We start from the raw sequence: 16491 nt of genomic DNA, 5'->3' as shown, positions 1-16491 counted from the left end.
ACATCATTGTGTTGCCTTCTTGATGATGAACCTAGCTTGACCTTGGGTGCACCTAGCTTATCAAGGTTAGTCGCACAAGCATTCATATCATAAAGACAAGTTATGCATGGAATTTACAACTTAGTGATCCAATTCAATGTGAAGCATATGGATATCGATTGAAGTAGATTTCTAAGATATCAAAATATGGGTTTCCAAAATTTAGAGAGTATGGATCACTAATTGTACCTTTTACAGTTTAAAAATCGTATCCATGTTAGTGCATATGTATGTGATGAATATCAACAAAAAGATTCTTATGCACTTTTAGAATTAACGATAAGGGAATTTTAAACTGCATCAGGAGTAGCTATTTAGAAAACAAAGATTACAATCCATATGAATGAGATACAAATTTACCATTTTGGATTGTCTTAGTATAGCTTACTCAAGTGAAACTTATTCTCTATGACACAAGATATATAATGTTCTCCCACTAGATATGTGCATCAAGTATTTGAATGACTTGCCACATGCACTTTCAATTCAGTTAAGAGTCTCCTGAGGAGTATATTACATATCATGGTCAAGGCATGACAAATTTGCAATGAATTAACTTATGCCTAAGAATACTTACCACCATATAGAATGTACCATTTGTTATACCAATTTGACAGATCTTACTATCTGTGGTGGTGTCACCTTAGTATTCTTCTTTTCATCATTTGTGGAGACTTCCTTCTTTGTTATCTCTTTTCCTTTTAAAACTAGTCGATAAAACACTTTGAAAAGAGGTATTAGTAGTACAAGGAAGTATTTAATGAATGATGATATCTATATATGAATGGCAAACAAATCATCATTTATGAGGCGTAAAGGCATAAATTAAATTCCTTTTAAGTTAATGCACATGGAGCAGTGAATTCACAATATGCACTAATTTACAAATTTAAGCCAAAAAGAATTTAACCTTCATATTGACATTCCTTTCCATAGAATATATTATTACCAATTGAAAGAATGCCACTTGGAAGGAACTACTATTGATCAACTACCAATTGAAGCAATTTGTTCCATACCTTTGCCTTGAACATTCCTAATCTTTCTTTTAGGTGAAGATTAACCTTTAAAGCTTGTGATTTTACCAATTGAAAGAGCACAATCTCTACTTATGAATTTCCATGAAATATCTTAAAATAGATTGTATTAGTAACACAAGCAATAGTTTCCTATTTAGCAACCTCTAGTATATGAATGACAAGAAGGTTACTAAAACAAGGAAACCTCATGATATGAACTAAATTACCCTTACAAGCATCATGCATAACATCAATTGTAAAAAAGATGAAAGTAGCATGATTATTTAATTAAGTTTACATGGCAAGTTTAATTCATAGCATGGTGAGTGATTAATGTAGAAGACTCAAAACCAATTTAAACAAGAATGAATACATCACATAGTATTGGTTCGATCTTCTTTGAATGTTGAATGGCACACTCCATTTGGGAAACACATCCTCATGTTGTGAGACTACATAAACACTTGGATAGAAACATTAGTCTCACAACTCTAGTCATATAGAGAATTCCCTTTTGGTAAGTGCTTTAAGAATTTGAATTTCTTACTTAGCACTCTATTCATTTAAGAACATGGGATAATACTCTTTATGTCTAGGTCATGGCAATAATATGATGATTAACTTGAAATATGCCACAAGATACATACAATCAATTTAAAGCATGTAGATTGTCACAATATAAAAATATGAACTTGCAATCTACCATATGATTAGATCCTTTTCAAGGCAAGGTAAAATCTTTTAAGTTCATTCTCAAGTGCTTCATTTTTTCTATGTGGCTACAAAAGACACAAAAGAATATACCAATTAAAAGCAATGTGCACTTAAGAATTAATTGTTACCATCCTTTGGATATCACTTGGTTGTAGGCCTTTTGCTTGATTCCCACAAAGGTTAATCCTTATTCCCTACAACACAAGTTCTTGCTAGAGATGAATATGAAGTTAGTGATATAACAACTCAATTCATCTTTGGGTCAATCTTAAAGGATAGACAATGTAAGATTGATAGCTTGAGATAAGAATTGAGTTAAACCGCTCAAGCACCCCAAAGCTTCATATCATCTCTGGGTACCTACAAAACTTATTAAGTACATTTTGGTACCCATTTTTGGATGGGTCCACCAAGGTTAGCTAATAAATACTTAGGCACCCAAATGGCCTTTGTGCTAGTTTTAGGTGAACTACTTACCTTTCTAGCACAAGTGTCATTTTGGGTCTCCTAAGTGAATATGAATGAATTGACATGGTAGGCTTAGGATACTCACTCATGGGACAATCCTTGCATAGGTGTCCCTTTCTTCGGCAAGTGTAGCAAATCTGATTTTTAATTTTGCAAGACTCCTTCTTGCCTTGCTTCTTGTTTGCTACATGGTTAGTGAGCCTCTTTCTTTCTGAAGTTAAGCCACTATCCTTTGTGTAGGGACATGACTTAATCTCATGTCCCTTCTCATGACATTGATAACACTTTCTAGCGCATCTTCTCTTATTTGGAAGAGTGACTTGTTTGTTACCTTGTGTGGAGCATGTGGAGGCGTGGTTGAGGCACTTGTCATGAGCTTTGGCTTTCTTCTCTTGATGTTTGCTCATGTCCTTCTTGGAAAGCTTGATATTCTTTTGAAGGGGTTTTGTGCATGCTACTATTGTCCCCTTCTCAAGCTTTTTCACCATATTATCACGGTTATCTTGAGAAGGTTGAGCATGACACTTTCCCTTCAATTGAATCAAGCTCCTTTTTAGCCTCTCATTTTCTTCCTTTAGCTCATTGTTTTCTTTTGCATAGGAAACATTACTTGTTCCTGAAAGTTTTAGCTCAATGGAAGTTTTGCTTTCTTGAGAGCAACATTTGTTAGCACATGATAATATAGTTTCTGCTTGAGTACATGTGCATAAGTGAGGTTGGTATGATTTCAAATTAGTTAACACAATCTCATGAGCCATTTCTAACATGATATGTGAATCCATAAATTTATTATGAGAGCACACAAGCATATCATGTTTTTCTTGCAAAGCTAGATTTTCAATATCTAGCCTTTCTATCGTGTTCTTGAACATAGTATTTTTATTTTCTAATTGAGCAATATATGATGAATGATTAACAACTTTAATTTGCTCAATTGAAATGTCTTCATACCTTTGGACCAAATCATCATAAGAGCACTTTAGCTTCTCATGCTCTTTGGTCAACTTCTCTAAGTCTTCGATTTTTCTGATGAGGAAGTCTTCTTGCTTATGAAGCATTTCTTTTTGTTCTTCCGCTCTTTTCATGAGTTTGAGCAAGCTCATCCGATGTTTCTTGCTTAGCTGAGCGAAGAATTGTTGAAGATCATCCTCATCTTCACTATCACTTTCTTGCTCCTCCTCATCCTCACTTTCGCTTTCACTGTCACTCCCATTAGCAATAAAGCACATATAAGAAGTGGATTTGAAAGACGAACCTTGTGAAGAGGTGGATTCGTCGTTTGGTCTCCATCGATCATTTTCTTCAATTTTGTTCTTTGCCTCATCTTCCTTCATTTTGAGGAACATCCTTTCGGCGATTCTCATGGCAAGATCTATTGCCCTAGGATCAACATCTGCACCAAAAGATGAAGTCGAGACAATCTCAACTTTTTCAAGCTTAGAAGCACTTTCGTTTCTTGGTCCCCCCGACATGATCTTTCCTCGCGCGGTTAAGCGTTAGAATGAGGATTGGGCTCTGATACAAATTGAAAGTTGCCTAGAGGGGGTGAATAGGCAAGTTAAAACTTTTTCAACAAAAACTAGAAGAAAACTGGGTAAAACTAAATTGATCTCGAAATTCACGCGGTTAACTTTGGAAATGAGATGATATAAATGATCCACATGGTTCAAAGTAGTAGATCTGAGAAGGGCACTTCTCAAAATCCACACACCAAAAAGATATAAACAAATCTTTCACGGAATGGTGAGAGAACGAAGAACACGAATAAGCACAATGAACAAAAACACAAGAGACACAAGATTTATCCCGAGGTTCGGTCACACCACCAAGGTGCCCTACTTCCTCGTTGAGGCGCCCACAAAGAGACGGGTCTCTTTCAACCCTAATCCTCCCTTTGCTGACCACAAAGGTCAAGCTCACACACTAATCTTTGCTCAAACGAGCGGGTAATACAAACTTTCTTGTGGTCTTCCACAAGATTTGGAGACTCACAAGAGACACCTAGTCGTCTAGGAGCTAGAAGCTCCAAGAGTAATGAATCCACAAAGAACTCGATGTAGTACCAAAGCTCGAATGAAGAAGAGCAAGAGAGATTTGGAGATGAAGCACAAAAACCGCAACTCTCAAACTCACTCAAAGATTTCTCTCCAAAGATTTGAAATGGGAGAGGCAAGAGATGTGTGAGAGAGAGTGGGAGGTGTTCTTCAAGTTAGAAATGGAGTTTGGGTCATGCTCTTGTGTGTGGGGAGAGAGGTAGGAGTGAGTATATATAGGTGGAGATCAAAACTAGCCGTTGGGCAGATTTTTCTGTCTGAGACCGGTTGAACCGCCCCTGGCAGGTCAGGCAGACTGTCTGCCAGTCTGATTGTCAGACTGATTGGCAGACTGACCCGCAGACTGGAAAAACAGGTCCTGACACCGGTTGAACCGCCCCTAGGGCCAGTTCAACCGCCTGGGGGTCAGACTGGCAGTCAGTCTGCCAGTCAGGAGGTCAGACCGGTCAGGTGACCCTGACACCGGTTGAACCTCCCCTAGGACCGGTTCAACCGATTTTGACCAGTGAGGTCCGGAGAAAATACCCCGGCTGAACTTTCCCTGGACACCGGTTGAACCTCTCTGGACCCCGGTTGAACTTGCCCTGGACCCCGGTTGAACCTGCCTGGACCCCAGTTGAAGTTCAGCTGGAGTTGAGAAAGCTCAACTCACCTGAAGTTCAGCTCAGCTGAAAAGCTCAGCTGCAGCTGAAGAAGCTCAGCTCAGCTGCAGTTTAAGAAGTTTAGCTGCTTTTCAACAAGAACACTCTAGGTTTCTCAAACCTAACCACGGTCAACCATAGAACGTTCAAGAGATTTTTGGTTTTCAAAAATAGCTTTTGAATATAGAGGCTTGAGCTTTGGCAAACACCAACCTTATTTTTGGATCCCTCTTTATAGTACGACGATTCCTATACTCAAGTTAAATAAAATATAATTAAGTAAACTCCTTGAGTAATTGGCATCTCATGTGTGATTTCTCCATGGTGTTGCTTCATAAGGATCACAAACATCTTTGTCTCACCTTTTGAAGCAAACATAAATCAAACCCTGTGACTTGTACCATATCACCATGTATGAGTTCAAAACATGGCTTCAAGTCACCTTGCTGATGCATCAACATGTTATAACTCTTCATAGCTGATTAGTTCATCGACTTAGTGCAAGTACTCTCTTCTTCACCTTAGCCATGGTACCTCGGTCCACAAGCCGTCGCTTGGCCTTCACCTTCGCTTAGTTCCTCGAAGCCCTTTCCTTGCTATCTTCACCATATCAAGCCATTCTTGAGTCACATCATTTTGAGCATCCATTGAGAGAATCATTTCTTCAATATTGTGAACCTTGCTTGAATGTCTTCTAGATATAACTGTTAAGATAAATCAAGCTCTAGTTTGATTCTCATAGAAGCATATATGGACTGGTAGTAATATGGTCAAGCCAATTCACGATTCCTCATATCTTATTCACTTTGGCTTGACCTATCCTCTTAATCACTTCATCCTCTATTATGATCATATGTATTAGTGATTTCTCAGGTCTTGTCCATATATTCAAACCAATGTAGAGATCATATTATATCCATTTGCATTGTCTCATTGGTTATTTAACCTCATGTTGAACCTTTGTTCACTGATCATTATACACTATTCAAGTATGTTCATCATACTGAATTTCCTGTTCAACACTTAGCAAACTCGTTAGACCTTTAAATGTGTTGTTATCCAAATCACCAAAACTCACAAAAGGGATGCACTTTCACTTACACGTAGCAATCCACTAAAGATGAAAGGTTTTGTTAAGAAATTGGCTAGTGCAGGTCAAGTGATTGAACTAGGGTAGAAAGAACTCTAGTTGCAGGTAATTTTACTTAACTTGACAAATAAAACTGGATTTTTAAGGATCCACTTTAGTAAGCATTTCTGCAAAACAGAGTCTTTGATTATTGAGAAACCTTACCTTGACTCCCTTATAACCAGCATACCCTTGAGAGTCTTTTCTTTAGTCGGGTAAGACTTGCTGAGTAATTCCATACTCAGGGTTTTATTCCCCGTTTTCTTTAGGTGAGGAAGCGACAATTTTTTGTTGCTTCTGCTCTAAGGTGGTACCAAAGGAAGAACACAAGGAATGAAGTGCGGGAGGAAAGGATCCTCCATTTAGGACTTTTGTGTAAAAACTTATCGGGAGGAGTTTTTGCCTCCCTTGGTATGTGTAATAATATTACTCTGCACTCCTAGGATATAATCTGGTCTGTACATATTCAACTTGATCTTACTTTAAAATAAAGGTAAGTTTATGTAATTGCTTCCACATTCTCGTAACTCTGATGCTTGTAATTTCTGCGTGATGGGTGAAACGCTCTTGGGAAAGGTGAGAAAAGCAGATACCGAACTTGTCAAGTGATTCAGGGGCACCTACAGGGTTGTCTGAAGTCTGTTGGACAAGGACAAATATAGGTGGGCCTAATTACTTGGGAGGTTCCGTCACACACCATAGCACAGTCCAGTCCACTCCAGTCCACAGCACATCCTCCGCCCCGGATCGCCGCGTCCGGCTATCTCCGCGTTCGCCCTCTCCATGGAGTCGTGCCCCTGCCTGCACCCGCGCGAGCGACCCCTCCCCTCGTACGCCCTCTCCATGGAGCCGCGCCCCTGCCTGCACCCGCGCGAGCGACCCCTGCCCTCGCCTCCGCCTCGGTGATATGGTAGTCGTCGTCCCCCCTCCCCCCGTGTGTTCTCTCTCGCTACTCCAAACCCTAGGCGACGCTGCGCTCTCCCTCGCAGCCGCGGCTGTCACGGCGATAACCACGTCTCTGTCCTCTCCAACTCCCACAACACGACATCCTCCTCATCGTCGCAGCTTCCCCGACCCTGTCCACCAGCGCCTCTACACACGACGGTCTGGCATCGTGGTTCGTGCTCGACTGGCTGACTCCGGCATCGAACAGCCGCAACCCCACATCGTTGGCGCCATCCGTTCGGCGGATGTGTGGATCCATGGCCTCCAAGTGCGGATCCAGTTGAACGTTCCCCAGATCTGGTGTCCTCTCGCCGGGGCGTGGTTTGATGCTCGGCCCGGCTCTTTGTCATCGTGCATCGTCTCTCACACCATGTCGGCATGGCGCTTGATCGAAGCATTACTCTTCTTTCTGATGACGCTGTCGTGTTTCTCTCAGGTGCGACATACAACACGAAGAAGGGAGGCGACGACACCGGATCTTCGAAGCCGAAAGGTGGTGGCTCCTTCGTGCCAAGGCATCTCAGGCCAGGTGATACTTCATCGCTCTTGCTGGGCACTACATTGGCTACAGAGGGCCATATTCTTCTGCTATGCTGTGTAAATCATGTTTGTCACTTTCGTTCTTGTCCTATGTCATGGATACGGTGCTATCAATTTCGTTGGGTGTTGGCCTACCGAAGTGTATACCTCTGTTAAGTAACAATCACTCTTTTAAGTAAAGGGTGTATAACAATCCAAATATTTGTTGTAGAAACCCGCACAAATTCCGCCAGGTGATTGATGCAAGCATTGTGTATGATCCTTGGACAAGGGAATCGCAGGGGTTTGGTTTTGTTACCATGCCTTGTGTCAAGGAGGCATATCGCTACATCAAATATCTAAATCGTTTTGTGATGCAAGATCAGGTCATAACTGCTGAGAAGGTAAAATCATAAGATTGGGAGCATATGAATTTCCTTTATTTAATTTGGCCTCGCCTCGCTCTAGAAGGTTTGTTTTAGTTTATATGGACAATTTTTATTTGCCAGTGACAGATAGATGAATTCTACACCAACTTGAGTTTTTCCTTGGAGTCATTTTTAAGGCATTAAATCTTTTTCCATGTAAATATGTTAAAATACAACCATGTTCTATTTTTTATGTTCTAAGAGGCTATCAAGTTGTGCTATTGGCTATCTATGTGCTTATTCTGATGTGATAATTTGCTCATAGGTCATAGGTCTACGACTTCGTGCTTGACATTATTGTATCCAACCTTTTGTATCATATATCACGCTCGAAAAGCATCTTGGGGATTTTTAGGACTCGCTAGCATATTATTGGATGACCAGAATTGAATCCTTCTAAATTTCCTTAGATTATCATGTGCCTGTAGTGAATTAATACTAACACTTGATCGGAGATATGATGGTCAATCAGCAATAATCCTGAAAATGGGAAACCATGCCATGTTTATATTCCTTGTTATATATCTGCACATTACTTGCCTAGCAGAAGAAATTCCTTTCACTGTATCTACAGTCATGTAGTCATATACTGTATACCTGTACGACAACTCCTTATTATTGATTTCCTCGTGTGAGCCTGCTGACCTATTTGCGAATTAGTGGGGATTACATCATCTTCCCTTGCGCGACGACTCCACATAAGTGCTTAGCAAAACAGGTAATTGAACATAAGTGCTCAGGTTTGGACTAAAACACAAGTCCCCTTGGAGATCAATGTGATACTGTTTTTTGTTAGAAAGTTTCCTATTCTATATTCAATTTGATTGATGGGTTGCAAATTCATGGCGTTGTGGGGAGTTGATTCCAGTAAAAGTGTATTGGTTAGTTGATATTGACTGGTTGCAAAATTTAGTGCATGTGAAGTTCACATATAATAGAGTTTTGAGATTAAAACATTTTTGTGCCATAGAAGTTTATAAGTCTGTAGTCAATGTAGTAATGTCCCAGATCAGTTTTGTTCCTTTAAAGTTTAAACTATACTTTGCTTGCGATTAAATTTGCATTTCTGGAACTAAATTGTGTACGACAAACTATATATATTAGTGAATTAATACTAACACCTGATTAGAAATATGATGGTCAATCAGCAATAATCCTGAAAATGGGAAACCATGCCATGTACCCATGTTTATATTCCTTGTTATATATCTACACATTACTTGCCTAGCAGAAGAAATTTCTTTCACTGTATCTACAGGCATGTAGTCATATACTGTATACCTGTACGACAACTGCTTATTATTGATTTCCTCGTGTTAGCCTGCTGACCTATTTGCAAATGGTCTCGAGTTTGTTTAGGTTTCATGTCACCAAATGGTCTCTGCTGAGCTGCCTTTACTGGTCTCCCCGGTCCAGATTCATAACTTGAGGGATTATTAGACTGCTTGTTGAGCGCACCGTGAGGTTTTGCTTGCAAACTTGAACTTTGGAGGGTTTGTGGGTTCGCTTGCCTCATTGGTGGCTCTTGCCTTGCCAGTTCTAGCCTCTTGGGTTGAACTTTTTCGACAATCTACTGAGTGACATTATGCCCGCTGATCTTGAGTTGTCACCTACTGACAAGCATATCTTTATTGAGGAGGTAATTGACACTAGGTTACGCGCTCCTCTCTCTATTTCAGTTCAAGCTTTGAACTTACCCAAATATTTTCAATGCAGTTGCTTCTGAATGCATTGAATAAGCAAGTTAGGTATTTCACTGGTTTGGGAAATACCCCTATGACTTACAGCCTTGGGCCTGTCATTGAATAAATTCAAAGGTCTGCGGAGGATAGTGGTGGCAGACGAACTTTGAAGATGTGCTTGGGGATGCTAAAGTTCATGAGAAATCGCTCGGATCAAAACTTTGTTGCTTATAGAAAGGTATGCCTTCAGCGACCTATTAACTCAAGGTCATTTCTTGTGTCTTTTGGACACATTTGGTGCATCTTTTTCTAGGGTCTTGGTGTTGTTTGCAACAAAAAGGTGGATTTGGTGTAGATGACTTTGTTGTTGAATTCTTTGGGGAGGTATACCTTAGTTTTTAATATTCATCCATTCTACTCCTAGATCGAGTGGCAGTAGTATAGCCATGAATATGTTAATTTATAAACTTTGCAGGTTTACCCTTCTTGGAGATGGTATGAAAAGCAAGATGGTATTGAACATATACAAAGCAACAGTGAAGATCAAGCTCCTGAGTTTTACAACATTATGTTAGAAAGGTCAAAGGTTGTGTTGAATCTCTGATTTTAATGAGATCTAACTTGTAATTGGTCATTTCAATTCATGGTCTTTTTATCCTATTAACATTTTAGTTTTGTCATGATGGAAGGGAGACCGATATGGATATGACTTGGTTTTTGTTGATGCGATGCACAAGGCCAACTACGCGAGTAGAATCTGCCACTCCTGCAACCCTAACTGCGAAGCAAAGTAAGCTCCTTTTATGGTTCAGGTTCCAACCTTGTGAATGTTAATTGTTTCATTGCTTCTGTGGTTATATAATATCATTCTTTGATTATTGGTCAGAATTTATGTGTATGATGTGCATGAGGTATTTTTTTGGAGGGAGTAACCCCCCTCTGTGTACTATGTATTAATGAAATGACACACAACTCTTCTGCGTTGTTCAAGAAAAAAAGAATTTATACATATGTATGATGATGCAAAAGTTTACATGAGAGCTATGTAAGCTTGTCTGTTAACAATTGTTGATAGATGTAGCACTCAACTTTACTTACAAAATTTGTACCACTCTGTTACTATAATAAATCCTTATTCTGGAATTTGCTGTTGGTTATTAGATTATTACTAGGGGTATACCCGTGCGTTGCTACGGAGTCAACATGTATTGTTAAGATACATTAAAATGTGGAAACACTATGATAAAATACATTGATATGTAAAAACACTAATTATTATTCGACACTTTTTATTAGCATCACTAAAAGTGGATGTTTACATACCTCAAAAAATATAAATATAATTAGATGATTGTGCGTTGCTATAGTTTTTATATATCACAAGTAGACCTTTTTTAATGGAATAACATATTCTAATCCGAGAAGTCTCTATCCACTCCTTCTATCTTCCGTTAAATAAACGGATGGTCCAAGAAAGAACGAAATGCTAGACTATACAAGATGTAGGATCAGCTATAGAAAAAGTAGAGCATCCAAATATCTTGCTTACAAAACTCTAAGAGTTAGATGAAATGGGAAGGAACACGAGAAAACTGTGATAAACCACCGGCTTCCATACATGCTTGGGTTTATCATTTCTTCAACAAAGTGTTCTCCCAATTTTGGCATGAGCTCCATAGCTAATTTCTCAAACTGAGACATATAATGCTGCAAGAGCGGCAAACCAGACTATTCCAATGGTAAAAACATATCAGTACAAGTCTTTATACTAACACTACAAGGCTATGATAGTCAAACCAGTTCCATATTTGAACACAACTGCAAAACACATAAGCATGTAACTTTCCTCCATTACAACAACAACATAGTTTTTAAGAAAGCCCACAATTTAATGCATAGAACTTATTTCCTTGTTTTCATAATGCGAGAATGTATAACTTACTGTTCGCCTGCAATATCATTTCTTGTAAGCTTTTGTAGGACATCAATCTCTATCATTATTTCATAACCAAAAGAGATTAACAATACAAAATTTATAGTGTCGAAGAAAACGAGCTGTATGGCAACTTTTTTGGTTTGCTTGATAGCATAAAAATAAGCATACAATTAGATGGATATAATATTATAGACAATAAACCGGGTTGCAAACTGCACTTCATAGTAAATACTACCTTGGAAAAAACACAGGTCAGCTATACTCATTACATTATAGCACCGAAAACAAATACTTAACGAAATAATTGTAACCCCTCAGTTACCTACGTAAGAGGTACTGTCAACCTTTTTCCAGGGACCACTCAAGTGTAGGTTCTCAGACCCTTACGGTTTTAGCAGTATAACATTTGCCTTCACCTATGGAAGGTGCCAGAAGTTGTAGTTGTAGGCAAAGTTTCAGTAAGATGGGGAAACAACAATCATAGTTGCATAACCAAAAGCGATTAGTAGTACCATATTTATAGTGTCAAAGAAAACGAGCAGTATGCCAACTTTTTAGGTTTGCCTGATAGCATAGAATTAAAGATACTATTAGACATATATAATATTATAGACAATAAACCGGGTTTCAAACTGCACTTCATAGTAAATACTACCTTAGAAAAAACGCAGGTCAGCTATACTGATTATATTATAGCACTTAAAACAAATACTTAACAAAAAAATAATAACCCATCAGTTACCTGCGCAAGAGGTACTGTCCAACCTTTTTCATGCGACCACTCAAGGTTCTCAGATCCTTACAATTGCCTTCACCTATAAAAAACGTGCAGAGGCGCGGTTGCAAAAAAAATCAGTAAATTGTTCAACCTACCAGTAAAGATATATACGGATTTGTAAGGAAGAAAAAACAGTAAATAATCGGGTGCAACCACTGCGTAGTCTACATGGTGATGAAGCTGAGCTGAAAGAGAGAGGGACACGTGATGGAAGATGCTGTCTGAGATCCTCATGACTTTGACTGATGTCGTATGAGGGAATCCTCATTATTGATGCTGTCTTGTCTGGGGGGAGCCGAGAGACGCAGCACGCGACGCGACCGAACTAAAAGCTAAGCATACAGGTCGATGCCCAGAGCTTGGCAGGCTGGTTAGTCTGGTACTTCCGGTCGACGGCCTTCATCCTCTCCATGTCCTCGCCGGAGATGTCGAAACCGAAGACGTCAAAGTTCTCCTGCAGCCTCTCCACCTTAGAGGTCTTGGGGATCACCACTGTGTCCCGCTGCAGACCCCAGCGGAGGACGAGCTGCGCCGGCGTCTTGCCGTACTTCTCAGCCGAGCTCTGCAGATCGTTGCGACAACCACAATGGCAAAGTTAGCAGACCGCATTGGCACCAGAACTGACGATAGGACATATTCGAAATGGCAACCACCTTGATGACAGGGTCGTCCAGGCACGACACCCTCCCGAACCACTCGGCGTTGGTGGTGGAGCCACCCAGCGGGGTGTGCGCGGTCACGCAGATCCCGTGCTTCTGGCAGAACTTGACAAGAGAGTCGCGCTGGAAGTAAGGGTGCGTCTCAATCTGGTTCACCGCCGACTTTATCTTGGTCCAGTGATTCCTGTGCAAGCCGCCGTCGCGAGCGCACACTCCTACTCGTGCTAAGCCCCTACAACATGTAGAAAAATGAACGGCTAAAGCAATAGCAGAAGTGTCTCCTGTTCTCTTATATGTACGGATGCGCTTTACGCTAGCAACCGGAGATTCTATAAGGCTAACAGCAGATGATGGCACCGTTTTAGGAACTTTGTCACTCAAAGGATGCTGAAAAATCTGTGAGTCAGTAAAGGAAAAACATGTAACACATATCATACAGTTCTGCATTATCACTATAGTCATGAAGAAAGAGATGTAACTTCAGAGAAATTGTATGACTGAATGAACCAGAGATGATAATAGGATACATAAGCATGGTTGCCGCATGAATTGAATATGACTTCATCCCCTCCTGTAAGGGGAACTTTTGTGCCTGAACTTATGGACCTTCCATTTAATTGGACCATACCCTTCTTTCCAAGAACTTCTAACTCACATGGACCTCCTTGCTGAAAATTAAACATCAAAACCAATGAAATGCTTGCAGACTAACACTTGAGGATGTTCATGCACTCCTCAGATAATGAATATGAACCATAAAAACAAGAACATACCTCAAGGCGCCGTAGCTTGCAAAGCACCTTGCTAACAGGCTGGTATTTCAGCCACAAATTACAGTGTTTGCTTTGACCAATAGAAAATTGAGCTGCACTAATGGGATGGTGAGGAGTGTGTAGTATAGATATGTTTTCTATCAGTATTTACAAATAGAATGTTTTCATGCATTATTCTACATCATTATAAATTGGAATCACCAACATCTACTGTCCCATTCCTACCTTGCAGAACACCCTCCACAAGGTCTGCTGTTCTGCAGGACCAGAAATGGAGAAATGGATTATGGGAAGGTATTATCTAGTGTATGATCTCATAAACCTGTACAGGTTCATCAGTAAATTTCGTCTGTCATCATTAAGATAACTAAGGAAACAATATTGGAGTAATACGACCTGTACAATATTAGAGAGTCATTTAGGCCAAACTAATGAAAAAGTTTAAATGACAATACCGCCTGAGATTTATTTCCAACAGATTTCTAGTTAGTTTTTTACATTTAAAATATTGAGATTCAATCATGGTGTTTCTTATTTGATTCTTTTATAGAACATGCCAGCCTTGCAATATGAAAACAAGTGGCATTGTAATGTGAAAGAAGTGGTTGCAGCTAAAAGAGGTATTTAATATGCATAACAGCATGTGTGATTTAGACAGAGATCAAGAGGTACTCACATCACTTGCCAAAACAAATAAAAGAGCTCCTGCAGCAATAGCGCACGGAGGATCATCAATGTCCAGAACCAAAATAGCATCGATAATTTGTTGTACCAGTCTACAGGATATAAGAAAAGGAAGGCATTTGTATAAGTAATAGAATGCAAAAAAGGTGACAGATCTAATATTGTGTTTGTTAATTGTTAAGTGTTAACATCTTTAGAGCTGGAGAAGTTCTTAGATTCAATAATAATTTAATTATTCTTTTGGACTTAGAACATTTGACCTTGCTCTAAGAACTGAATCCCAGGTCAGACAGCAAAACAGATATCCCACACCTTCAAGGCTTCAACTTAAAACTTATTCTAACCAAGGTATTATGCTTTTAACTTAAAAATGAAGTACAACATCAATGTTGGCATAATTGTGAGTGTAAGAGTAAACCTATGAATCTATGATACATTTCAGCTCAAGTGAAACTTTCAGTTTATAAGATAATAATTATTATTGTTCAATCCCAACTGGAAACATGCCCAATTCTCAGAAATCGTATATGCTTATTGTCTAAGGAGAAAAGTTTAGCTACACCTCAATAATTTCCATTTCTACCAAACAGCATTCGTCAGATAACTTGCAATAATGCTTGAGCTAAGCAGTTATAATTCAGACAAGATAGACCAAATTCTAGGCACAACCGCACAACTAAACACTAACCATGCTATTGTTTCAGGGACCATGCAGGATACAATCTCTCAGCTTAAGAAGATACCAATCTGCCAGAAATCTTCCTAGGCAACTCAAATGAGCAGTTATATGTACGGATGCGCTTTACGCTAGCAACCGGAGATTCTATAAGGCTAACAGCAGATGATGGCACCGTTTTAGGAACTTTGTCACTCAAAGGATGCTGAAAAATCTGTGAGTCAGTAAAGGAAAAACATGTAACACATATCATACAGTTCTGCATTATCACTACAGTCATGAAGAAAGAGATGTAACTTCAGAGAAATTGTATGACTGAATGAACCAGAGATGATAATAGGATACATAAGCATGGTTGCCGCATGAATTGAATATGACTTCATCCCCTCCTGTAAGGGGAACTTTTGTGCCTGAACTTATGGACCTTCCATTTAATTGGACCATACCCTTCTTTCCAAGAACTTCTAACTCACATGGACCTCCTTGCTGAAAATTAAACATCAAAACCAATGAAATGCTTGCAGACTAACACTTGAGGATGTTCATGCACTCCTCAGATAATGAATATGAACCATAAAAACAAGAACATACCTCAAGGCGCCGCAGCTTGCAAAGCACCTTGCTAACAGGCTGGTATTTCAGCCACAAATTACAGTGTTTGCTTTGACCAATAGAAAATTGAGCTGCACTGATGGGATGGTGAGGAGTTGTAGTATAGATATGTTTTCTATCAGTATTTACAAATAGAATGTTTTCATGCATTATTCTACATCATTATAAATTGGAATCACCAACATCTACTGTCCCATTCCTACCTTGCAGAACACCCTCCACAAGGTGTGTTGTTCTGCAGGACCAGAAATGGAGAAATGGATTATGGGAAGGTATTATCTAGTGTATGATCTCATAAACCTGTACAGGTTCATCAGTAAATTTCGTCTGTCATCGTTAAGATAACTAAGGAAACAATATTGGAGTAATACGACCTGTACAATATTAGAGAGTCATTTAGGTCAAACTAATGAAAAAGTTTAAATGACAATACCGCCTGAGATTTATTTCCAACAAATTTCTAGTTAGTTTTTTACATTTAAAATATTGAGATTCAATCATGGTGTTTCTTATTTGATTCTTTTATAGAACATGCCAGCCTTGCAATATGAAAACAAGTGGCATTGTAACGTGAAAGAAGTGGTTGCAGCTAAAAGAGGTATTTAATATGCATAACACCATGTGTGATTTAGACAGAGATCAAGAGGTACTCACATCACTTGCCAAAACAAATAAAAGAGCTCCTGGAGCAATAGCGCACGGAGGATCATCAATGTCCAGAACCAAAATAGCATC

General features: G+C 39.3%; 1 long non-coding RNA gene across 1 annotated transcript; it reads right to left on the bottom strand.

Moving 5' to 3' along the window:
- Window positions 1-15256: 15256 nt before the first annotated feature.
- LOC103654952 (uncharacterized) lies at window positions 15257-15807 on the bottom strand. Its single transcript, XR_566453.4, has 3 exons — window positions 15736-15807; window positions 15490-15630; window positions 15257-15358 (listed from the first exon to the last, which is right to left on the bottom strand). It is a non-coding gene; the product is annotated as an uncharacterized lncRNA (long non-coding RNA).
- Between the last annotated feature and the right edge of the window lie 684 nt (window positions 15808-16491).

The sequence above is a fragment of the Zea mays genome, chromosome 4 (assembly GCF_902167145.1).
Source record: "Zea mays cultivar B73 chromosome 4, Zm-B73-REFERENCE-NAM-5.0, whole genome shotgun sequence".
In the NCBI taxonomy this organism is placed as follows: Eukaryota; Viridiplantae; Streptophyta; class Magnoliopsida; order Poales; family Poaceae; genus Zea; species Zea mays.
The sequence above is the reverse complement of the archived record's forward strand: the minus strand, read 5'-3'. Positions and strand labels throughout refer to the sequence as shown.